The sequence below is a fragment of the Dermacentor silvarum genome, chromosome 3 (genome assembly GCF_013339745.2).
Source record: "Dermacentor silvarum isolate Dsil-2018 chromosome 3, BIME_Dsil_1.4, whole genome shotgun sequence".
Classification (NCBI taxonomy): domain Eukaryota; kingdom Metazoa; phylum Arthropoda; class Arachnida; order Ixodida; family Ixodidae; genus Dermacentor; species Dermacentor silvarum.
Window position 1 is genome coordinate 53,911,529 of NC_051156.1, and position 26,524 is coordinate 53,938,052.

General features: G+C 45.3%; 1 protein-coding gene and 1 non-coding gene across 2 annotated transcripts in view; both read right to left on the minus strand.

The window, feature by feature from the left end:
* The window catches only part of LOC125944229 (uncharacterized), an 87,537-nt gene that overhangs the window by 35,562 nt on the left and 25,451 nt on the right, over positions 1-26,524 (minus strand). The gene's annotated exons all lie outside the window — the stretch shown is intronic.
* Positions 14,919-15,102, minus strand: LOC119446901 (U2 spliceosomal RNA). The gene has a single exon (XR_005190841.1). It is a non-coding gene; the product is annotated as a U2 spliceosomal RNA (small nuclear RNA).

A 26,524-nucleotide genomic window follows, 5' to 3' on the forward strand; every position in this document is an offset into this window, starting at 1 on the left:
AATACCGTAAGTGGAGATATAGTCTCATCATCAAGTGGCGTGGAATGGAGAGACGTGCTCGAAGATGATAGTGGCAGCGGGCAGCGAGACAGAGTGCGGCATCTTGATGTTTTTTCCAGACTTGTACACGTCAAAATCGTATTCTTTTAATCGGACCACCCAGCGACCAAGGCGTCCAGACAAATTTTTCATTGACGACGACCAGCTTAAGGCGTGGTGGTCGGTTATGACAGTGAAGTGGCGCCCATAAAGATACGGTCGAAATTTTTGTATGGTCCAAACTACTGCGAGGCATTCCTGCTCTGTGATCGAGTAGTTCTTTTCGGCAGCCGTTAATGCGCGATTGGCATATGCAACAACTCTCTCTCATGCAGTGATATCACGCTGTAGAAGGACAGCACCGATCCCATGGCCTCTAGCGTCGGTGTGCAAACAAGTAGGTGCGTTCTCATCGAAGTGACATAGGATGGGGTCGGATGTCAAGGCTTGTTTGAGGGCTTGGAAAGAACTTTCGCAGTCGTCAGTTCAAGTGAGAGCAGTGCCCGACATCAGAAACTTGTGCAGCGGCGACGCCATGGCAGCAAAATGACTGATGAAGCGGCGGAAGTAGGAAGCCAGGCCCAAGAAACTTCTTAATTGTTTTTGATTTTCAGGGCGAGGGAAGCGAATCACGGCAGCAACCTTGTCAGGATCTGGTCGAACGCCATCTTTACTGATAAGGTGGCCCAACACTTTGATGTTCTTTCGGGCAAAATTACATTTCTTTGTGTTGAGTTGGAGTCCAGCGTTAGATATGCATGTTAAAACGTCCTCCATACGCTCAAGGTGCTGACGAAAAGTTGTAGAATGACTAACGATGTCATCTAAATAACACAGACAGGTCTTCCACTTAAGGCCGCGTAAAACTGTGTCAATCATGCGTTCAAATGTTGCAGGAGCATTACATAAACCGAAGGGCATGACCTTGAACTCGTAAAGTCCATCTGGTGTTGCAAAGGCTGCCTTGTCCTTGTCCGCTTCGTGCATGGGGATTTGCCAGTACCCGGATCGAAGGTCTAGACTTGATAAATATTCAGCGCCCTGGAGGCAGTCAATGACATCGTCGATTCTTGGCATCGGATATACGTCTTTGCGCGTGATCTCATTAAGTGCTCGATAATCGACGCAAAATCGTACAGAGCCGTCTTTCTTGCGGACCAACACAACAGCAGACGACCAAGAACTGGACGATGGCCGAATGATGTCTCTTTTAAGCATGCAATCAACGTTGTCCGCAATGATTTTTCGTTCTGCGGAAGACACGCAATACGGGCGACGGCGTACAATCGAACTGCCTTCGGTTTCGATGCGACGCACAGCAACGGAAGTGCGTCCCAGAAGCTTGGAGTAAATGTCAAATAAAGCGCTGTGTTTTTGCAGTAGGGCCAAAAGGTCTTCTTTCTGCGCAGCAGTCAGATCGGGATTTATCGCGGCCGTTAAAGCAGTGGACGCTGCATGATCGTCAGTTGTGGTAGACAAAGCTGGTGATTCGGTGTGAAGGGGAACGACTGAAAGAGGTTCGGTGTCAGTAAAGCAGGTCACAGCGGTGCCCTGCGAGAGCACTACTGGCGAAGAAGTAGGGTTATGCACAGCGATCAACGCTCTACCGTCCTGAAACCGCACCAGGCTAGGAGCAATGCTAAGCCCACCAGATATGCAGCGACCACTCGGTGCAAGGAACACATCACCATTTACAATCGTGTCGGAAGTCAGTGTTAGAACATGCTCACTGCCCGGGGGAATGAAAGAGTCAGTACATGCGACAAAGCGCTGGCTGTGAGCATCCACAGAGGACGAATATTCAGTGTCCGTCATATGAATAGTTCGCTGACGGCAAGATATGAAAGCTGACGCTGAGGACAGAAAGTCCCATCCCAAAATCATGGCGTAGGTACACGAAGATAGCACGGCAAACTGAATGTGGTGAATGATGCCATCAATGAAAACACGGGCAGTGCAAACACCGGAGGGCTGAATAATAACTGCATTAGCACAACGTAGGGGAGGGCCATTATATGGAGTCTTCACTTTTCGCAAACGAGAACACAAGTCAGCACTAATAATGGAAAGCGATGTACCCGTGTCAACCAACGCTTCAGTCCGTATACCTTCAACAAACACCACAAGTACATTTGACGGGTGCTCCGGAGGAGTTTCAAGTTGTTCAAAAGATGCAGCTCTCCCTCCTGAAGCTGCACTATTTAGTTTTCCGGGCGGTGATCGGAGGACGAAGTAGCCGGTCGAAGAGGGGAAGAGGAGCGCCGCATCGGTGATGGAGAGCGACGACGCGGGAAGCGCAATGAACCGGCAGCGTTGAATTCCTGCGGAGATGGGGAACGTCGAATGTAATAATTGTAGTACGACCGCCGACGTTGTGCTACAGGGCCAGAAAACTCATCCCTTTCAAAACCGTCATAGCCACGTCTTTCATCTTGCTGACGGCGTCGGCAAAACCGTGAAATGTGGCCACGGACGCCGCAATAGTAGCAAACAGGGCGAGGTGGGCTCCATGCGTTGTAAGACTCAAGAGGTGGTGGTCGCACTGTGATGGGATTCAGGGACCCGTGAAATGCAGGTGCCTGCTGCGGTGGCTGCTGCGAGGGTGGCACCAGAGAGGCAACCTGAGCATAAGTTGGTGTAGGGATAGGGTACGGGCTCGGGATTTGCGGGCACGTCACGGCAGCTATCTGTTCTCTCACGATATGGCGTAGGCCGCCACCCGGAGGTGTCATATGGACTGCAGGGGGGGGGGGGGGATGACAAAGCTTGGGCGTGCAGTTCCTCAGGGATTATGGAGCGAATCAGAGCACGTAGCTCGCTATCGTTCGACACCCTGAAATCAGACGTGTCAGAGTGTAAGCGGTTCATAGTAAGCTCATCCAGGCGCTGACACGTACTGATGATGTCTGCGACGGTAGTGGGGTTCAGCACGACAAGAGCATTGAATGCCACAGTCGCAATACCCATGAGCAGGTGGCGTACACGGTCACTCTCCGCCATCGAGCTGTTCACGCGGCGGCAGAGGGCGAGTACGTCCTCTATGTACGAAGTGTACGACTCTCCCGTGTGCTGAGCACGCTCAGCAAGCTTCTTCTTGGCGATATCGGAGCAGACAGAAGAGTTCGCGAAAATCTGTCGTAGGTGAAGTTTAAACGTGCTCCAGTGTACGAGATCGAGCGCATGGTTGGAAAACCAAATTTTTGCGGCGCCGGCGAGATAGAACGTGACGTGCCGCAGTTTTGCAGATTCGTCCCAGTGATTAAAGTCACTCACGCGCTCGTATTGTTCCAACCAGTCTTCGACGTCGTCACCGCGAAGTCCAGCAAACACAGGTGGATCCTTTTGAGGGGTGGTGACTGTCCAAGAAGGAGTTGCCGCCGGAGCAGGCAAGGTGGATGTCGCGGTATTGGCCTGCTGATCTTGGGACATGGTCGAGTGCAGTTGGAAAAGGCGGTAGGGATGTAGCGTAGATGGTGTTGGAGATGGACCGGGAGCGAGCGGACGAGGAACCGGACAGCACACTCCACCACTTGTGAGATAACGTTTAGGCCGTCACTTTCTTCTTTATTCTCTCAAGCGAGAGTCCCACCACCCGGCCCAAAATGGTGATGATGAGTATGTACAGATGAGAATATGAAGCGTATGTATAATGCTCACAATATATTTATTTATTTATTTATTTATTTATTTATTTATTTATTTATTTAAAAATACCTTACAGGCCCAAAGGGCATTGAGTAAGGGGGGTGGGTTTACTTAATACAATGAAAGCACAAGCAAACTAGTATGGAACAGGGTTACAATGCAAGTGAACATTAAAACGCAACGCAAGAGAGTAAATTGCAAAATGCAAAACAAGTCTCCAACGCAAGTGAAGAAAAAAATGCAGCACAACAGAATATGTTTCCGAAATAAGCACTAAAAGAGCCTTTGAGTGCAAGTGAAGAAAACAAAAAACAAACAAGAACGCAACACATACCAAAATAAACAAAAGAACTTAAACGACGAGACCATTTTACAGCACTATTTAACATAAAATATATACCTCAAGCTTGCGTATAGGTATATATATATATATATATATATATATACCTCTAGCACGTGACCGGTTCCACACACAAACAATTCTTTTCTTTTTTCACTTTGCCACTCCTAATGCTAACGCAAAGCAATAACAACAGGTATGTTCATTAAAGGAATTACACAAATGACAAAACGCTAAAAAAGAGTGCTATCGCCTTATGCGCACGCTGGTGCTTCCCAAGAAGCTCAATTCCTTGTCCGATAGTGACGATGACGGCTTGTTCATGCACGCATAAGCAAAGGTGGGGCAGACGACCTGAAAATGCTAAACGTCACCACAGCGTCCAATTACATTTGACGACCTCACTCAACCTCAACCCCATACAATGAGGTTGAAGTGAATTTAGTAGAGCTTACGCCAACTTTAAGCGTCCATCACCAACCTCACCTCGACCTCACTTCAACATCATTATTGAGGTTGAGACTTGTATTCAAGCTCAACATTATTTCTTGAGTTCATGGTAAGGGTGTCGACTATGTTAGTCATGCATTGTCACAGACCCCGTGAACGAGGCGCAGACGCCGGACCAAATTCCAAAACCGACTTATCAGCTTCCGAAAATAACCCCACGAAAGCAAGGACAATTAAGAGTGGGCCCTCTGGTGCGCCAGCGAACGCCGGTTGCTGTCGAAAGACCGAGTCAGAGCCCAGAGTTGTCAAAACACAACAAAATATGTTCTTCACACAAGGCAGTTACACACACACTTGCACACTTAGGCTAGACACAACGCAATACAAATCAGATGGGTATTAATAAACACAAGAAAATAATTCACGACAAGCACTAAGAATCCAACACGTAAAGTACAAAATGAAAAGGAACACTAAGTATCCAATCGTATTCACCAGTGTTGGTCTTGAAGTCAGACGATCTCGGCGTAACTCGGGGCAAATCTCGAAGAAAGAACTTCTTCCGGAAATGCAGACGCTCGATGAACCCGTCGACTAGCTTGCCGGGGAATCCCCTTTTTCCGCAGACGCTCGGTCTTAACGTTACATCACTTCACCGGTGCGGACTGAACTCTCGCACTGTCGAATTCCACTAAACGATTCTCGCACGGTGGTTATATAGCTTTCACAGGCGTTCTCGAACATTCTTATCGGTGTCGTGATCTCGTAGCATGGCCAAAGCTTGGGAACCTTCGAGGCTTTTCTCGTTCCTTCGGCCGCCGCTGTCGGAGCATTCTCGAGGGGGGGGGATGATGACTCATCCTGTTGGTGTATGCTCACGCGGTAGTACTGTCTGTCGACTAGCCGGGTGAGAAGGTGTCTCGGCGCGCGCGTGTGCTCTCTCTCTCTCTCTCTCCGGTTAACGTCGCTTCGTCGAGACTCTTCCAGGCGTTTCGGCGCCGTTGTTAGCGTTGTTGCTTGAGGCGTATGCACTCTCCCCCTCTGTTGAAGTTGTCGCGGGGCCGGCGTGTTCTTTCGCTGGCTTGCGTGACACTCGGCGCGCCCTTGGATTACGCGCTCTTTTGTGACACTGCCCCCCACTTTAAGAATATTATGCAATAATATTCAAAAAAACACAAAGAAGCGCGCACAAGAGTCTCCACTACACACCAGTCCGTAAGTCCATAAATCAGTCCACCACAAGTCACACTTCACTCGCGATACATTGAGACAAACACAAGTAACACAAGTACACTTGGATTACACAATAACACATCTCTCGCGTAACAATTACACTTGTACTATACAAAAATACATATCTCGCGTAACAAGACAATCCTATGAAATATAACATGTGCAAAAAGTATACAAAACTATGGCAGGGTAGTTTACAGAACACAAACAAACACTATGTCCAAGATGCATAAATAAACACTCGGTGCACTCAATCAAAACGCTTTGCACCACGGATAATCGTCAACGGTTCTTAAATTTAAATTTCCTGTCCTTGGTTTTTCGATGTAAGGGTTTCGGATTGTTATGAGTCCCAGTCGGTTTATTTTCTGAATCGGGCGTGGAAGGGAGCTGGAAAGGGTTTGTCTGAGCCTTTGCTTGAGCTCGGGTGTCTGCTGCCGCGGTGTTCTCGTCAGCTGCTGATAGTTTTCACGTGGTACTTCAATCGTCGATGGTTCGATCTTCGGCTCTTGCAAAGGTTTCGGATCGTCTGGGGCGCGAACTCCCTCGATGTTTCCGAGAATTAAGTCGTACAGTGGGCTGTCCATACAAAGAACAGTGACACTCCCACTGTAGTAGGGGGTCTCGACCTCAATCTTAGCTTCAGTAAGCTTCCTAGTCGTACCATCTATCAGGAAAACTAAACTTGTTTCGCCCGTGAGCTCTTCGTCTTTGACTAAGTCCCTTCGCACGATCACTGTGCTGGTGCCGGTATCTCGTAACACCGTGATTTGTTTGTCTGCCATTTTTCCGGCAAGTACAGGCATTCCCTTAACGGGAAATTCTGGGCGTTGTGTCATCACTGCATTAACGACCGGAATTATTTTCCGTCTAGGAGTTCGACAAAGTCGGAGTTTATGTCTTCTTGATGTTTTGGCGAGGCATACACACAGGATGCTTGGGGAGTTTCCTTCACTCCGTTGCGACAAGTATTGGCTTTGTGCCCAGTTCACCCACATTTAAAACATTTGACATCATTGGGGCGCGTAAAATTGCTCCGACAATTGCTAGCACGATGGCCCAGTCGGTTACAGAGATAACACCTCGGAACAGGCTTCTGAGGGTTTCTCCTTTCATCGGATGTCGGTTTCTTTGCGTCCCCTGGCTCCTCTTTTCTGATCTTGGAGAGACTGGTGCGTCCCTGTGTTTCCAAAAATTGGTCTGCCAATTCCAACATATTTTGAAGCGATTTAGCTTTCCTTTCTTTCAGATAGAGAGACAGGCTCGGGTGGCAACTGATAAGGAATTGCTCCTTGATCAGAAGCTCTCTAAGTGCACCGTACTCCTGTGCAGTCTCTGAAAGTTCGGTCCACCTATCAAAATAGTGACTGAGCCGCGCGGCGAATTGCGTGGCGGTCTCGCCATCGGCAGGCTTTCCAGTCCTAAACTTATCTCGGAAGCCTTCTACGGTGAACCTAAATCTCTTCAGTAAAGCAGCTTTCACGCTTCCATAATTAGAGGCATCGGTTGGCGTCAGCCTACCGTACACACTAAGTGCTTCGCCACTCAAACACGTGCTCAGCGCAGTGGCCCATTGATCCTCTGGCCAATTCTGGCTTTTAGCAACTGTCTCAAATCTGTGCAAATAAGCATCCAAGTCATCTTTTCTTTCATCAAATGCCACAAGCAGTTTGCTTGGGTTCAGACGGAAGCTAATTTCTTCCCTTTCAGTGCTATCGACTCTTGCCTGGGCGGGAGCGTCTGTGCGCTGCTGCAAACGAAGTCGTTCGAGTTCTAACTCGTGCTGTCTTTGTCTTTCTCTCTCAGCTATTTCAGCTTCCCTCTGTCGCTCCTTCTCCCCTCTTTCTTCTTTTCGCTCCATCGCTTCTCTTTCTTCTCTTATCTGTCGCTCCTTTGCTTCTCCTTCCTCTCTTCGCTCCATCGCCTCTCTTTCTTCTTTGGCCCGTTCGGCCGCTAGCTCCTCTCTTTCTATAGCTTCTTTTTCCTTCTGACAAACCCACTTCCGTAGTTCCGCTCCAGAAAGACCCATCTTCTCACCAAGGGCAGCTAATTTCTCGAGATCCATGATGCCCTTCAAAAATCTAGGCGCGTGCAAAAAATATCTCCCTAGATTTCAACTATCGAAGTGCTCTCTGCACACAAGTTAGCAAAACGTGGTGCAATACTCAAAATCGTTTACAATGGCAATGTAAACGACCCTGGCTCTTTCTCCCTACTATGGACACACAATTTGCACCAGAAAGGTCCTGTCGCGGACGCCAGAAATATTGTCACAGACCCCGTGAACGAGGCGCAGACGCCGGGCCTAATTCCAAAGCCGACTTATCAGCTTCCGAAAATAATCCCACGAAAGCAAGGACCATTAAGAGTGGGCCCCCTGGTGCGCCAGCGAACGCCGGTTGCTGTCCAAAGACCCAGTCAGAGCCCAGAGTTGTCAAAACACAACAAAATATATTCTTCACACAAGGCAGTTACACACACACTTGCACACTTAGGCTAGACGCAACACAATACAAATCAGATGGGTATTAACAAACACAAGAAAATAATTCACGACAAGCACTAAGAGTCCAACACGTAAAGTACAAAATGAAAAGGAACACTAAGTGTCGAATCGTAATCACCAGTGTTGGTCTTGAAGCCAGACGATATCGGCGTAACTCGGGGCAAATCTCGAAGAAAGAACTTCTTCCGGAAATGCAGACGCTGGATGAACCCGTCGACTAGCTTGCCGGGGAATCCCCTTCTTCCGCAGACGCTCGGTCTTAACGTTACATCACTTCACCGGTGCGGACTGAACTCTCGAACTCCCGAAGTTCACTAATCGATTCTCGCACGGCGGTTATATAGCTTCCACAGGCGTTCTCAAACATTCTTATCGGTGTCGTGATCTGGTAGCGTGGCCAAAGCTTGGGAACCTTCGAGGCTTTTCTCGTTCCTTCGGCCGCCGCTGTCGGAGCATTCTCGAGGCGGGGAGGGGGGGGGTGATGACTCATCCTGTTGGTGTATGCTCACGCGGTAGTACCAGGCCCCGGAAACTCTCGAGTTCACCAAATGGCCACAGAGGGCGAAAAATCAACCGCGGCGCGTTCCAGCATAAGCGCGCAAGTGGAGCTACTGTAATTTGGTCGCATACTTTAGTTTGTATTTTTTTCTGCTAGGGGCGCTCAACACGACTCAATATTTGATCTATTAATGTACATATAATAATCGACAAACACAGTTACGGTGTAACTTTTAATAAAATAAGCAGTGTACTGTTTTTATTGGACTTCAGTTATTAAAGTCCGTCCTTTGTTATTTGATTAAAGGTTTTGAGGCTTCACTCACGTGTGATCAGCAGCAGCCCACTGGTATCGATTGCAGTCCGTGCCGTTTATCGATTCAAATTGTACGGCGGTAATATTTGCGAGTGGGGTGGTTGCTACCTTTGAGCAGTATCACGCAGGTTCGTTTTAATTAGATATCAATAATATCTCAGCCAGTTTATGCGTCCAACATTCGATAGCTGCCACCAAGCGAACTTGTTTAAAGACGGTAAACTTATTAGCTGCGGCGTTTCACTAGCATAACGGCTGCATGCACGGCTTCCGCCGTTAGTGCTCTGCCGCGTCTGCCCGCGTAATGACATGTTGCTTGAAAAAAAAGTGCTATCCAGCGCGAAAATTCATCGCTGGAACCGAGCACAGTCTGCTTGAAGACTACCCACGAAAGCGGATTAACCTTGTAGCCCCTGGGCTTGTGCGCCGGTGAGTAAAAAAAGCAGTGCTTCGCATTTTTAACTTTGAATGTCCTTGCGTGCGAGGCGGATAAAGCAGATTCCTCTAGTCATTTCTTAAAAGTAGAAAATAGTAATAATTATAAAGTTATTGCCCTTCCAAAGCAAGTCAAACGAGGTTCTCGCTGTTTTGCCAAGTTGCTAAAATAGCTAACATGAGTACATCATAAATAATAAAGTTTTGGTTGTTTCTGCATAAATAATGCACCGCGATAAATTCACTGCACATTAGTGACAAGTGTACTTCCGGTGATACAGTTAGATTAACGGCATTTGAGACATAATAAAATGATTGTGTTTATTACTAGTATCTGGCAGAAACAATTGTCATCTAATCGAGGCTTGACTAAGCACAGCCCACGCAAGGACACCACTGAAAGAAATGGACACTCAAAACAGTGTTGTGTGTGTGTTTTTGTGTCGCAGAGTGTTTTGTGCACTGTTCTTTGTCATACACTCCAGCCTCCAAGACGCTGCTCATATTTGTACTCATTCCTTTGGACTCTATTGTCTCTGGACGTACAAGTCAACCGTGAATGTGTCACCACTGGAAGTAACATCAAGGGCCCGAATTCTCACAGGGTATGTTTCTGAACACTTCAACTAGAACCGTGATTTGTTCATTTATGGGACTAACTTTTGTTTCACCATTTTTTACTTGCATGTGTGTCATGGCTTTGTCATTTCTTTTTTCAGGAAGATGGACAAAGGAGGGATTACTGGTCTGCAAGCTGCCCACGCTAAGCCACAATATGCTCAACTGTCACTATAATGACAACACGTCCTCTTGAACTACATGCTTCACTACGAAATGTTTGGAAGTTTACCAGATAGAGAGGTGTGAGCCCTATTAGGAAAGCAGCAGTCTACATTTCTGTATCATACCGAGCGTGAATGAGAAATTTGACATACAAGCGTAGTTGCTTTTAAGGGTGCTTTATGACAATCGGAGAAGTAACATATTGTGTCCCAACTTGTTTCTTTTCCAGTCATTATAGCCATGACGACCAGAACAGAAACAATGTAGCAAGCTCCTACTTGCTAATGCACAAACTCTGTCATCTGCTCTTTGCAAATCAGTTTGACGGTCATTAGTACCAGGAAGTATCACATGCTCCCTCACAACGATAATTTGTTACATGAAAATGCAAAGAATTTTAAAATGATCAAAAGCGCTCAGTGGAATTTTAAGGAAATGATACTTTATGTTACTGAAACTCTGGTAGTCACTCTTCATTTTTTTATTTTATTTTTTTAAAGTACCCTCAGGGCCACATGGCATGAAAGAGGGGAGTGGTTACAAAGTAGTAGAGTAAAACAAACAAGTGCAGTGAGTTCTTGTAACATAATGATTCTCCTGATTATACAATGTTAGCTAATGTTTTGCAAAAAAGTTTGTTATCTGTGATGGCTACAATACTTGGTGGTTCCATTTCTGAGATGTACGGGACACGAAAGAAAGACTTTGTGTTACATGAATCAATTCCTACCTTACTGCGATGATCGACACAGTTTAAAATGCACTGAGGCCGCAGTATGAAGTCGTCATGAAGTGTGGTGTGATAGAAAATTTTATGAAATAGCAAAAGATAGTCGACTTTGCGGCGATTAGCTAGTGAAATGAGTGCTAGGCTAGTTTACATTGAGGTTATATTTGCGGTACGGTTATAATTAGTAATAATGAAACGAGTAGAGTTATTTTGTACTAGTTCAAGTGAAGTAATAAGGTTAACGCGACTGGGATCCCGTATTGCAGATGCATATTCAAGTTTCGAGTGAATTAGTCTTGTAAAGCTGTAGTTCTATAGTTGATGGTGCTTTGGAAAAGTTGCGCCGTAAGTACCCGAGCATGTGATTAGCATTCCTAATGACGTACTCTATATTAATGTTCCAATTTAAGTTATTTGTAATGTGTACACCGAGATATTTATATGACATGACAAAATCTAGGGGAAGGTTAGCATGGCAAGTGCTAGGATTAGAATTAGATCTGGAAATGTGTATTATTTTACATCTATTTCCTACAAAAGGCTTATATACAGTTTGCATGAAATCAATAACTAGGCTAGCCTTGCACCATAAGAGATATCTAGAAAAGGCAAGCTCACACAACCGGCCAGCCTATTTCAGACTTTACAAACTTGAGAAATCACTAAAAACAAATTTTCTTTCTCTTCAAACAGCACATAACAAACCCTAGCACAGTGTGCTCCCAAAAAGATTTTGAAATGTACTCACAGAATAAGTTGGGCTTAACATACAACGGACGAGCAAGGGAAACCTCAGTATGGGAAGTTGTCTTCGTCTCGTTCCTCAGAACTATGTTTGCTTGGTGAAACATTGGCTCCAAGCTGAGGCTTCTCTTGCTCACCTCTGTTACTCAACTGAAGTGTTCATCTCCTTGCAACCTCTTTGCCTTGTTTGAATACATATACCGAGATTCTTTTTCAACATGAAACCGCAAATTGAAGTTTCTAAGGATCTGTGAGCATTAATTGAGCCCGCCTATATGTTGATTTAGTGTCCTTGTTTATTCACACCATATTTGCACAAGTCTTTGCAAGCACTGCTGTCTCCATATCTTTCCTTGGTTTCCCTACGAGTACTCCACTTGTATCAAAGCCTTTACTGCCGCACCTGAACACTAAATGTGCAGCAGAAGAATATGCAGAGCAGAAAATATGTGATGTAATATTTAGCATAACGCCCCCCCCCCCCCCCCCCCTCTCCTCCTACACTTCGTGCCTCTCGCCAATGTGTTACGAGAGCAATGAGACATTGCAGCTCGAGCTTATCTTGCTGACAGTACAGTTTTGCCGAACAATCGTGTATGTTACTTTGTTTAATCTCGCTGAAATCGTCGAACGCAGATAATATAAAACGTCAAGCAGCACTGTACGCAATACTTGTAGCTCAGCATAAATGTCGCGGTCTGAAGCTTCGTTCTCCCTGCATTATGGCACGCCGAACACGATGAGAAAACTTCGCTCGATGTCAGCTTTGGGTTCCATTAAATATATGAATATCTGTGTTTCTGTATGTTGTAAACTCAGGGTCGGACAACATTAAGTCCACCTCACCTGTACGAAAATTGTGAGCATGTACTGCTTCATTCACCATTGACAATAAACAATGTAAGCTTACTTGTTTGAAGTGTTTTTTTGCCAGTTGAGGCCTCCCGGTCACCTGGCGACATAATAAAGATACCTGTAGTTATGTTAGAATACAGTACACACGAATACCGCCCCGAAAGCGGTAACGAAACGCCCAAAAACCAGCGCGACGAGCCCCACGAACCGTTAGCGTAGCGGCCATAATGCTCACTACGTAATGATGATGATTTAAGTTTTGATTCTGCTAGCGCCATCTCTCGGTCGCATACTTTTGTTCACAACGCCACCGCTACGCTTATTTCCGTTGCACTGTAGAAGTAGAGTGCAGAAGGTACAGTTTCCCTTCTCTAATTTTGTACGGGTGTTCTGTGGTAGTACTGTCTGTCCACTCGCCGGGTGAGAAGGTGCCTCGGCGCGCGCGTGTGCTCTCTCTCTCTCTCTCCGGTTAACGTCGCTTCTTAGGGTCTCTTCCAGACGTATCGGCGCCGTTGTTAGCGTTGTTGCTTGAGGCGTATGCGCTTTTCCCTCTGTTGAAGTTGCCGCGGGGCCGGCGTGTTCTTTCGCTGGCTTGCGTGACACTCGGCGCGCGCTTGGATTACGCGCTCTTTTGTGAAATGCATAAACCTACGTAAACATGTTCTGAACTTCTGATGCCTTTGATACAGGGAATTCACCCATGATGGAGCAAAAAAATAATTGTATATTAAGAGGTTCCAACCGTGAAACATGTTATATTTAGGTGTGCTATGAGGAAGTATTAAATATAAAGCTAGTTGGTCTTGCATTCCCGATGAGTAAAATTAGCAACAAAAATACAACACACACAGAAAGGGAAGACAATAACAAGCGCTAATGAGGATACACATAGTGTCACCTGTAGTAGTGGCAATAGGGCAAGCACAGCGGCGCACGCAGAAAGAAGTGAGCGTGCTAAACTCCCTTTAAATGAATCCAGCGCGGTTATTGTAACAGATTCCCTTTCTGTCTGTACTGCGTTTACAGCTTCAACAAATTCACCAGCTCTAAAGACGTTTCTACATTAGTTCCCCCCCCAGCTGAATCTTGTAAAATTATTATGGGTACGAGCACACTGCGGATTACATTTCAATGAAATGGCCGATTTATTAGCACGAGCATCCCTGAATGGACCGATAATATCGGCCCTTCCAGTGGTGGCACAAATAACAGCGATCAAATATCGCAAATTTACAATTCGTAGAGATATCATGGAAACAATAACATCATGGACTAAATTTCAGCACCTAAAATTTCCGTGGAAAATACGTTGGTGTCCATCAAGACAATCGGAAGTAATAATTACAAAATTACGCGGCCGTGTCCCACCATTAAACCTATATTTACACAGGGCTGGTCTGGTGATATCGCCGCTGTGTCAATTCTGCCTTGTAATAGAAACCGTAGAGCACTATTTTTTTAATATGCCGTCGTATAAATTACAAAGAAAAAGACTTGTTGAAATACCGCTTGCTAAATTAGGGGTAAATTTACCACCAGAAACAGTACTCACTTTCGGTGCCTCGGTATTTGCGTTTAGCCACAGGGACGTATTTGATGCCGTTTGTGGTTTCATTCAGTCAACCGAACGAATAAAATTTTAAATCCCCACTTTTACAATTCTCTGAGAGATATTTCAGTTTTAATGCATGACATTATTATTATAAATTATGCAGTTTAGGAAAATTAATCTGTGCTGATTACTAAATTGCACAGTAACTGTAGTTTCAGAATGCATATCTAAAAGTTCAGGTGCTCAATTCTTGGCCAATCCCCCGAAGTGGGTACGCGCCATGTGCTGAGGACATCATCATCATCAACCGCCCCGCTCGATAGTTCGCTCTCGCCGTCGTTTTCTCCAGAGCCCAGCTGCTCTCAATAAACGTCATCAGCCCCCTTTTGAAGACGCGCGGCAATAGTAAGATGGGCCCAATGTACGACAGAGATAGTCAAGAAAAATTAATAGTTAGGCTAGTGCATTGCTGATGAGCAAAATATTGTCTTCCCTTCGCTGTTGCCGTTGTCTTCTTGATGAGCTTATTTTAGTCATCAGCAAAGTAGGTGTCCTATAGCTTAGGTAAGCTATTGGTCTTATGCGCAAGCGATAGTGCGGTGCTAACAGCGTTCCGGTGATTTTAGCTAGGGGAATTGTCTTTGTAGTCTGATGCGCTGTGGTCGGAATAGGCGCATTTTGTTTCATTTGCTCCCACTCTAACTGCGCGTTAACATTGCATGGCCATCTCCAACTACTCTCCTATTGTCCTTTTACAGCGAAGCTGTATATGAATAGTTTTCAGCGAATCGATGTCCGTAGACCGAAAATCCCGAAGATAGTGCCATACCGGGCCATGCCGCGGCGGAGGTGAAGCAAGGCTTCAAGCACTCCGCAAACTTTCGAAAATAAGTTTCATATCTTGGATTCAAATACAACCCGTATCAGATATTAAGCTGATAAGAAGAGATACTACACTTTGACCCGTATCGGCCATTTCTACGATCGCACCATACACGTGTACGCCATCCCGCGTGTTCAAAGTAGTGCCTACCAATCGAGCGTCTTCTGTCTCCTGACGCCATGCTCTACGTAGGCTCCTTTCCTCAGTTCTGCTCTGACTGTGAAATGGGTAGGCCGCGTGTTGTACGGTCTGAAGAAGAACAGCGTGCCTACCAAGAACGACGGCGTGAACAGAAAAGGGAACGGGCGCGGCGGAAGGAGACCACCGACGATGAGCGGGCCGCGGACGCCAATCGGTAAGCGTGCTGCCCGCCATGACCGCGAGGCGGAAGGAAATGCGAACCGTTCATGTGGCCCCGATCCCGCAAACTTGGAACGTTTCACCGGAGCAACGGTCAATCACCACATACACAGCTTCGCTGGCCATCCACCTTCACAGAGTGGAATGACACTGAATTTTTTTTAGTAATGAAGTATTACTTTCATAAATGTCATTATTTTGATAGAAACAAACGTTATATTTTTTGTGTGCATTGCGTAAAACCACGTGTTTTGCTGAATGAGACACTACCTCGTGGCTCAGTCGCGAAACACCACGCGAAGAAAATACACTAGGGTAAACGCAGCTCCCGAACGAAAACACGATGTTGAGGCTGAATTGACAAATGGCAAGTCAACAAATCCGTAGTGTAATTCAGGAGGAAATTTTATTATTCGCCTAGAATTACACTCCTTTGCTTCCACATAATTGAGTTATTATTGTAACCAGACAAAAATCGCATATTTTCATTGCCAACCGGTTACTCTCGAACAGTAGTTGCACCCTGCTTTATCATATATCGCAATTTTCAAGCATGCGTAACGCAATCTTCCTGCAAAGAATTCCATGATCACTTTTCAATGCAAGAATGCAATGTTAATGTTGGATAATGCGATGGATCTATTTATTTTTTTGAAAACCACGTTTACTAAACTTGAAACCAATTTCAATACTTCGCTTTGAGAACATCAGATTGAAAATATTCTATTGATAAAGATATAATATACGCAGGACAACATGTTAAGGCAGTCGTGGTGCCTATAACTTTTGGTTCGGCTTGTGCGCGCTGCCTGTCCTTCTGTGCTTATAGAGCTGCAGTTGCTCGTTTAGTCATCAAGCCCAAAATTACATTTTTTTAACAATATGAATTGAAGCACAAAAACAACTGGAACGCCAATGCATTCACATATTCAACTAATTAACAAAAATTGACTAAGGAACTTCTTCGCTAATTACTTTACGACACATATTGCAATTTATGAATTGTAGACGGTGAGCTTGTCAGGCGTATCCACTAGGAATGCATTTCCAGAATGGCAACACTTTGGAAATATGCGCCATCAAACTGGCCGCAAAAATGCACTGTTGTTCCACTTACTTTTTTACCAAAATACTGTTGTATACATTGAAGCACAAAATTAAGTGGAACGCCCATGTATTTCGTCCCACACTTTGGGAAATAATATCTCGAAATTGGTGTCATCCTGGAAATTAATTTCAAGTGGATGCGGCTTGCAAGCTCACCGGCTACAATCCGTAAATTGCAATATGTGTCGTAAAGTAATTAACTAAGAAGTTCATTAGTCAATTTTTGTGAATAAGTTGAATATTTGTTTCGATTTCTCGTGCTACGAATGTCCGCCTCTTCGAATAACCCAGCTCAACGATAAGAATTACGCTACCTGCCACAGGCGATTTTTAAAAATTCCGTAAAGCTTAATTTTGAACACCCGGTATATATTCATGGCGTGCCGCTCCTATGGATGGTGACATAAGAAAAAAAGCCTATCAAGTTCAATTTTTCTCAACATGTCAGCATCAACTGCCGCACATCATTGCGTAACATTATCCACGTAGCTTGGTAACTTTTTCGCGTAGCTTCGTCACTATTTTCGCCGGCCTTTCTGCTATGGGTTTCAGAGGTTTGAAAACCGCCCATGGCTTGTGAGTGATTGTCTGTGGTATGCACTGAAATATAAACTTGGAGGCGCTCGGCTGTGGTTTGGTCTATTGGGGTTGCTCCCCCCCCCCCCCTTTTTTTTTTATTTCCATGCCCTGTTTTTGTGCCACAAAGCCCCACACTTAGAGAAACGCCACATTGCTCTCCGTGTTTCAAGTTCCTCCAACACGGTGCAGCTGGTGTGGTGCTATGGCTTGCGAGTCACTAACAAAGAACGTGCCGCAGAATCTTACGCCGCGGCGCGGCTGCCAGCTCTCAGGTTGCGTTTGCTCGAGGGCGTACATATACTGCGGGCGCCGTAACGGAGATGCCCGAATCTCGGTAGTGCCTGTGTTAGCCTATACAACGCATTCCAGAGAACGACGTTGAGCGTGCCAGGGGTGTAAGCCCATTTGGCTGCTTACATACACGCTTGGTCGAAACCTTGAATAGAGTCCGTATACCTCCGGCACCGCGACGGGAGTGCTCCATCCGCGGCGGTCCCTGTCACCGGAAGGCAGCGCATTTCCGCAAACGTTGTCGATATGTCGTCGGTTGCGAAAAGATAAAGAACTTGCGCGAGTGTCACGCATTCCATAAAGACCATGGGTTTTAACGCGGTTGCGTTCAGTGCAAAGCTTATGATGCGAAAGCGTCAAATGGCCCATTGAGCGAAAAAGCCGGCGGCGTTTGTATACCAGCGAAGCTTCCCGTTGGTGGCGTCGCGAACGCGTCTCCCGCACCCGTGGCGCTGGCCGAAACAAGCTCCGGCTTTGTCGGCTTAGCTTAAAGCGGCCGCATTTCGATGCGGATGAAATGCGAAAACAGCCGTGTACTTAGATTTGGCTGCACGTTAAAGAATCTCAGGTGGTACAAGTTATTCCGGAGACCCCACTACGGCGTGCCTCATAATCAGGCCGTGGTTTTGGCACGTAAAACCCCACAATTTAATTATTTAGCTTTGAGTTACCACGTGCAATCGTTACCAAGGATTTCCGGTGAGGCAACAGAAGCAACATCAATCATGGATGGTAGAGACTGTCGCAAACAGACACCGCCAGTACAGCGTTGTTCAGTCCTCCAGTCTTGCAACAGGATTCACAGAATATAATCGGTACCCCCCGTGAAGGCGCGTTGCGCCCTGTATGCGCTGCTCAGTTTACAATGGCGTCAAGGGAGGAAATGTTAGACGGTGGTAGGTACGGAGTGTTCATGCCGGGAGCTGACGGCAACAGAATAACGTGCTTCGGTGCCTTTTCTCACAGCGTCACGAGCGTCGTCGTGTTGCGCCATTCCTAAAGGCCGACTGTAGCGCCGCCTTTCCAGAACCCCTAGTCGCAAAGGTTGAAATAGAAGCAGGGACATGGTGGTGGCTGACGGAATCATGACGGAATCCCAACTTCATCTCGGTGACCAAGCCGAGATTTATTTTTATTTATTTATTTAGAGAATACTGCAGGCCATCAAGAGGCCCTAGCAGGAGTGGGTATATTAAAGTAATACAAGTATACGCGTACATACAATACAGATGGATCAATAGAATTGCACCAAGTACTAGAACAACAACGAAAACCAAATAAGGCAGAAAGGTTGGTAACAAACCGAAATTAAACGAGGATGCCTTTACACACCTATAAGCTCTACAATAAAGGACCCAATTGTTAGGTTAGGTTATACAATCAGGGTAGCGAAAAGGTACCAAATACTGTACCAAAAACAAGGGAACAACATCCCAATAACAAATGAGCGCATAAGGAAACAAGATACCAACAAAGAAGAAAGAGAAAAAAGAAGAAGAAAGAAAAAAAAACTACGTGCTATGTAACCATTTGCTCGATTATCTCGGTGCTGTGTAACCACGCCGATGGAAGAATGTTCCACTCATTTACCGTGCGTGGAAAAAAAGAAAACTTGAACGCATTAGTTCTGGCACTGAAAGGGGTAAGGAACTCAGCGTGGCGATGCCTTGTTTCTCGGGTGAGGAGGGGCGATATGTAATCATCTGGATTTAAAGCTAGTTTCCTGTGCTTCAGCTGAAAAAGAAACTTTAATCTCTGAATTTTGCGCCGAAGCTGCAATGTTTGAATGCCATGTTGACGCATTAAGGTGGTCGGGGAGTCTGTCTGTCGATACCTTGAATAAATAAACCGGACAGCTTTCCGCTGGATCCTCTCGAGTGCATCGATGTTAAGCTTTCGTGTGCGGATCCCAAACAGTAGCTGCATATTCAAGCTTCGGTCGAATAAGCGACGTATATGCTAACTTTTTTGCCTCGACCGGTGCTTGTTTTAATTTATGTCTGAGGAAACAGAGTTTGCGAAAGGAGGACGCGCAAACGTTTGATATGTGTGAATTCCATTTCAATGTGTTTGTTATGGTTACACCTAGTTATTTGAAGTTTGTGACCTCAACAAGTGGCTGTGATGCAAGCGAGTACGGAAAGGAGCAACAATGGAATTTTCTACTTATTTTCATGAAAACAGCTTTCTGGACATTAAGAACCATGTCCCATTGTTTACACCACTTATGAATTTTCTGTAAATTATAATTAAGCAATGCTTGATCCTCAGAACATTTCACTTCATTAAACAACACACAATCATCAGCAAAAAGTCGGATACAAACTGGCTCACTAATTACATCAACAATATCATTTATGTATATTGAGAACAACAAGGGCCCAAGGACACTTCCTTGTGGTACACCTGATCTCACTGGTAGTTGCTGTGAGTAATGGCCATCAATACTTACAAACTGCATTCTGTCGCTTAAATACGCTTCAATCCAAGAAACTATGAATTCGGGTAAGCCTAGAGACTGAAGCTTTAAGATTAGTTTTGCATGACATACAAGATCAAATGCCTTCTTAAAATCTAAAAATATAACGTCAACCTGACCCGACTTATCCAGAACCGAGGCGAAACTATGAACAACTGTTGTCAACTGGGTGACTGTAGAGAGCCCCTTTATAAAACCATGTTGAAACGGGGTTATTATGTTTTTATCGTCTAAAACCTTGTTTATGTACTTCACGATGACATGCTCCAGAATTTTACAACATGATGACGTCAATAAGATTGGTCGATAGTTTGTTAATAGCATGGTGTCTCCTTTTTTGAAGACAGGAACGATTCTAGCAGTTTTCCAATCAGTAGGAATGTTAGCTGTGGACAGGGACGCACGAAAAATAACGACAAGAAATTTAGCAAGTATCTCAGCATACCGGCGAAGAAAGGGGTTCGGTATATTGTGAGGTCCAGGTGAAGATTTTGTCTTTAAATTAAGTAACATAGAAACAACACCGGGTTCTGATATAAGGGTAGATATTTCGTAGCCGTTTTTAAGGCTCCGCTGTAACGGTTCAGTTTGGCTAGAAAAAACACTGTGAAAGTAGTCATTGAACTTCTCAGCTATACTACGTTTGTCATCGATAGTCACACCATCGCACACAATGCGATCAACTGACTTCTTTTTTGTGGAAAGGTACCGCCAAAACTTCTCAGGAGAATTTCTAATGAAATTAGGAAACGTGTAGTTGAAGTAATGGTGCTTAGCGTTATAGATTGGCTCTTTCAACCCTGTCAGTGCCATTTGCACTGTGTTATTATTTGATTTTGCTCGTTTCAGTCGTTTAATTCTTCGTTTGAGGTGCAATATATCCCTTGTTATCCAAGGATTGTTTTTGCGTGTTTTCTAAATTTTGTTCGGCACGAAATTATCAAGACAGTACGCACACAGGCCCTTAAATGTATTCCACAGTGATTCGATGTCGTGTCCGTGAAAGTTGTCGAGGTTATGAAGCAGATAGTCCAGAATACTTTCGTCCTTAGCATGAGAGAAGTCTTTAATCAGAACTGGAGTGACAATTGTTTTTTTGTACCTCGAGGGAGCACGTAAGAGACACCATACGGTGATCAGAGATGCCTTCCTCTACATTTATACTGTAATTTTCAATCGAACGGCTGATAAAGATAAGATCGAGTATTGAAGCAGAATTATTTTGAATGCGAGTTGGTTGACTAACAATCTGGTGAATGTTAGCACTGAGCATAATGTCAGACACGTAATCAACATGTTCACATTTGTCACTATTCGAGAATGGCCGATTCCAATCGACATTTGGAAGGTTAAAATCCCCAGCTATAATGATTCTGTCATTCTGAAAGCTCGCCACGTGATCACACAGCCGATGCCAAAATTCAGAGAGAGAATCGGGCGCACGATAAACTGCAATCAGAAATAAAGAGCGTTGCTGACATGATAACTTCAGCGTGATACTTTCGTGGTTATCAATTTGGTGCGTCAGTAAAGCCGGTATATTTTTTTCACAAGTACTGCAACTCCCCCTCCCCGTGAACGTCTGTCTTTTCGAAAAACTTGATACGAGGGAGGAAAAACATTTTCATCATCAATATCACTGTGCAACCACGTTTCTGTGATTACAATGACGTGGGGAACATAACTTAGAAGGATGAATTCAAGTTCAGTAGCTTTGTTTACAACGCTGCGTGCATTTATGTTTAGGAGCCGAAAGTCAGATTCTTGAGTCTGCTCTTGTCACTTTTCATAGGAACGCTTCTCGCAGCTCGGCATTTTAACACGGCAGTTCTTGCTTTCGTCCCAATAATACAGATCACCATCGATCCGCAGTTTATCATGTGTAAGTGTTACTCTCTTGCCTTGTTCCTTTTCGCTTTTGGCGCTATTCCACAAAAGCTTTCTTTTCCTCGATGTATTAGGCGAATAGTCATTCTGGATGGATAACTTTGTTCCTTTTAGCTTATATGTTTTTCAATACTTCTTCTTTTTCATTATAATCCTGAAAATATACTATCACAGGTCTCAGTTTACCCATCTTTCCAAGGCGGTGAATTCTTCCTACTGATCTGCAGGACGCGTTTAGCTTTTCGCAGAAAACCTCAGTAAAAACTTTCTTGATGATATGTAATGGGGTGGTGAAAGAAGCTCGTTCTGTACTACAGAATGATGTAGCTTGTGAAAGAGAGAGAAAGAGGGACGGAAAAACTTACGACGCGGCGCTAAGGATACTAAGTGCCGGTTAGATTTTATTGAGCTAATGCCGGTGTAGAGGTTGTAGTCAGAAAACATAAATCGTGGAGAATTGTACCATTTGTACTGAATAAATTAAATTATCCTGATTAGGGTCCTCAATTGAGGCGGCGTATTCGGGTTTAGATCGGATTAGTGTTTTGTAGATCAGCTCGAGAGACTGTGAGGCATGTGGGAAGTTGCGTCAGCATAATGAAAAGTTAGCGCTGCTGATTATGTGTGCAATGTATAGATATAGATGCTTAGACGGCGGCGGGTTAGAAAAACTCCGGCGGCAGCCATGGCGTAGTACCTACGTATTCCAACGTCTTTCTTTTCTTTGTGCCTACGCTGGCTGGCCGCGTTTACTTGACTTCATCTTTTTCTGCACGATGTGCGTATTCCAGGTAAGGTCAGATGGAATGGGAACACCGCTATAATTATCGAATGCAAAAAAAAAAAAATCCTGGCTCTCCCGTAATCCAGAGTAGATTTAAGCACGAAATGCCTACCATATGGCGTTGTTTGCTGCCTGTGGTGCCGCCGCTTTCAACCGCTTTTCTTCTTCCAAAAGTGCAGCGCGCTAAGCGTCTGTCGCTACTTTTTCTTCTTGTGGCGTCGAAGTGGTGGGCTGCAAATATGCGGCCAACTCACGGACCACTGGCGTTGAAGAGAGCACAGGCAACCCTGTCTCAGCACCAACAGATGACAATCAAGTGTGTGGTGCCTAGTATCTGCCTTTTGAACGTCGCTATGGGAAATGACAAATAAAACTTCAGCGTACTACAAGTTACAGATTGAACTTTAGGAAGAAATCGGAAGCAATATTTTTTGTAACTTGTTTGTACAATGGGTTGAGGGCCAGAGACCGCATTTTCTTAAGTTTTGACTGGCTCCCCGGAGGTTCTCGTTTGAGTGCCCGGAAGACGGCTCTGGCTTTTGGCTCAAGGTCATTTGAAGGTCGCCGACAACGGGAGCAAAAAGCGTTTTATGCTTAAAATTTAGAGGAACGTTATTGATGCAACAATCCGGGAAGGTGTGAGTACGTCTGGTTGCACGCATTGACTTGCATATACTTATATATAATTCCATACGCCATGTTTTGACTCATGCCTTGATTGCATTAAGCTGAGATTCAAGAATTGCTGTATCATGATTACTAGTTACTTCTCGCAACGTTACGCAGTCGTTAGCAAAGAGACGAAAATTGGATGAAATACAGGGCAAGTCACAATTATCAATTGGAAATAACAGTATTCCAAGGACAGACGCTTACCGGTACGCTCGAATGGACAGGACCGATGGGAGAGTCTCTCTTAAGTAGACGCGTACTGACAACTGCACAGGAAATGCTCAAGCCAGTAACTAGTTGGGGTCAAGGTTAAGCAAGTGGAATTTACACATCAGAATTTTATGACACACATTACCAAACCCTTTAGAAAAATAAAGAAAATATATACAATTCGCAAGAGAACAACGATCAAGAATGACAGGTAGCTGATGTGCGAAATATATAAGCTGCGTTTCGCATTAGTAGTCTTTTCGAAAATCTTCTTTTTTCTGGGGTTTTACGTGCCAAAATCAGTTCTGATTATGAGATACGCTGTAGTGGAGGGCTCCGGATTAGTTTTGACCACCTGGGATTCTTTAGCGTGCACTGCACCGCAAGCACACGGGCGTTTTGAATTTAGCCTTGATCGATGTGCGACCGCCGCGGCCGGGATTCGATCCTGGCCGCGAACTCACAATTATGTTGCGAGTGTGTCAAAAACACCGCCCAAGCACTCCGTACAGATGGTTAACCAGCGAAGCTGAAACGTGCGGCCACGGTGTTTAGCAGAGGGTTAATCCCGACGCTGTATTGAAGCGTTTCTCAATTATTGGTTGCACGTTTGTGTTTCTAGTGGAACATAAGCGCCAATGGCGGGCGGTTGCTGCTAACTACGACACCGAGCCAACTCGAGATATCGAACGCATGCGACAACGGCGAGCCGAGGAGCCGGCGTTGCGGGCAGAGCAGGTATACGACGCAGAGAACTACGTCACTAACGGCGCTGCCAATGGCGCGCGCACTTGAGTGCGACGTAGAGAACGACGTAACTGACGGCGCAGCCAATGAAGACGTTTAGTGAGACATGGGACAAACGGTTCTTTGTTTCGCCTAGCTATATACAGTTTTCGCTGTAAAAGGAACTAGAATCGAGAAAGATAGCAAAGTTTCTAAACAAGATATTATAAAGGAGATTTATTGATGACTCGGAAGGGTTTTGGTGCGAGCTAGTTGGTACGGATCATTCATATGTAAAACAGCGCCAAAAACACGGCCAAGGTTGACAAAGTCGAGGCGTTGTCCCTTGTTAGAACCACTGCGAGTAGAGCTGCTTCCTCCGACTGCGAAAGGGTAGTTCTGGAGTGTGTTGAAGCACTTCTACTGGGAACCTCCGGTCCCTGTCGACCTAAGGTATCAAGCATCGTCGAATTGCTGTGGAATGGTGACTTCCAGTTGCTAGTGTCAGACAAAGAAGGCGGCTTTGTTGTATGCCACTCTCAGCAATTTCACCTTTCCGCAGAACCCGCACTCGAAGAAAATTTCAAAGTTGCAGATGGGTTCAACCCTTCCCAGACAAAGAAGTTCGCCGTAGGCAGGAGTGAGGAAGTCGGTCTTAGAAAAGTTGTCTGGTGAAATGAAGCACTCCAAGGAAATGTGCCTTTCCGCCTTTATTACTGTTAAAACTCACAGGATTGGCAACCCCTTCGGCTTCATTGTTTCAGAGCTGGGCACTTGGCAGAAGTGCCTCGGGTCCTACCTTCTCGAAGGTCTCGGGCTACTTCCGATAAATGACCCGTTTCTAGTAGGCAACTCTACAGAGGTAGACCAGTTCTTGAAGGGGTTAAGCACCAAATGAGCACAGACATTCTGGGTAGACATCAATGACTTATATTATTTCCTACCACAAGTTGACCTCTTGGCCGTTGTGCAAGAAGGCATAGAAATTATAGGCGAAGTACGGTTCCAGAATGCAGTTGGCACCAACGTCGCCAATTTCCTGGACCTGCTGCAGGTTTACCTAAGATCTACCGTTGTTGTGCATAATGAAGAGTTCTATATGCAAAAGAACGGGATATGCATAGGTTCTCGCATTGCGCCCATAATGAGTGATTTATTGTTGGCGCACTATGATAGTCTCCTCCAGGAGCAACTCAGGAAAACAGGTCCTGTGAAAGTGTTTCACTATGCTGATGATTTTCTGGTGATCCTTTCTGCCCTCCCTGAAGCCACAGCCCTGTTCGACCAAGTTTTTGAAACATTCAGGAGCAGTTATAGAGGTTTGACGTTCACAAGGAAATTGCCTGAAAACGGCCAAATCCGCATCCTTGACCTTGCACTACACCTCCAGGAGGGGCATACTTGTTGAATGTATGGCCCGCGTTGCAAAAGGCACCTCCTCCCCTACACATCCAATCATTCAAAAGTGGTGAAGCGCTCCATCGCCCTAGGGGCCCTTAGAAATGCTGTCGTTCGCTCTTGCCCTCACTTGATGTCCAGCAGCTTCTCCAATCAAGTCCAGCGGCAGTGGCTACCCCGCACAACTGCTGTCATCCTTGACGGAAGCTTTATTGCAAGAGGTTCGTTCCCCCCAAAAAACAGCGCGAAGTGGTTGAGGACTTAACCAAGACTGTTGCGATCCCGTATATACATGGTGTGTCCCATCGCATCAAGAAAGCCGCAGGCCGGGCTGGTGTAAAGGTGGTGTTTACCGCGCCTAAGAAGTTGGGAAGGTTGTGCAAAAAAGTCAACGAGAGCCGGAGAACACCTGGACTGTGCAATAAGCGACATGTCGCCAAGCCTGTAGAATGCAATACCAATGTAGTGTATTCCATTCCCACCTCTTGTGGCTGCACTTGCATAGAGCAAACGGGACGTTGTATTAATGATCGTTTGCGTAAGCATGCGTACTCTGTCAAGATTAAGACTGGCAGTAATCTGGCTGTTCATTGTGCAAAGTGTGGCTGTTCACCACTCCTGGATGACAAACGTGTGTTGAGAAGGTATAGCAATCAGATGGCCAGGGAAATCTTTGAGGCCTTTTCAATGTGTCTGTTAGGAGCCACCTATGTGAGTGCCCCATCTATAGCTCTCTGTGTTAGGGAACTTAAGTTCCTCAGGAGTTCCTCACTTTGGCCTGTGCCCACCATGTGTATTGTTAAATTTGTATTTTTTAGTGTTTTTGATGCATGCGCAGCAGGAGTTGACTGACGATGACTCGCATTCCATTTTACCTTTTTTGTGCTCTTTCTGCCTGTTGCAAATATATTTGCGCAGGCTTCACTAAAGGTGTTGTTGGCAGTCAGCTCTCGTCCTGCGTTCTCTCTTGTCCGTGCTTTTTGGCGCTGTTTTAAATATGAAAGATTTATTCAGGTTCGTAG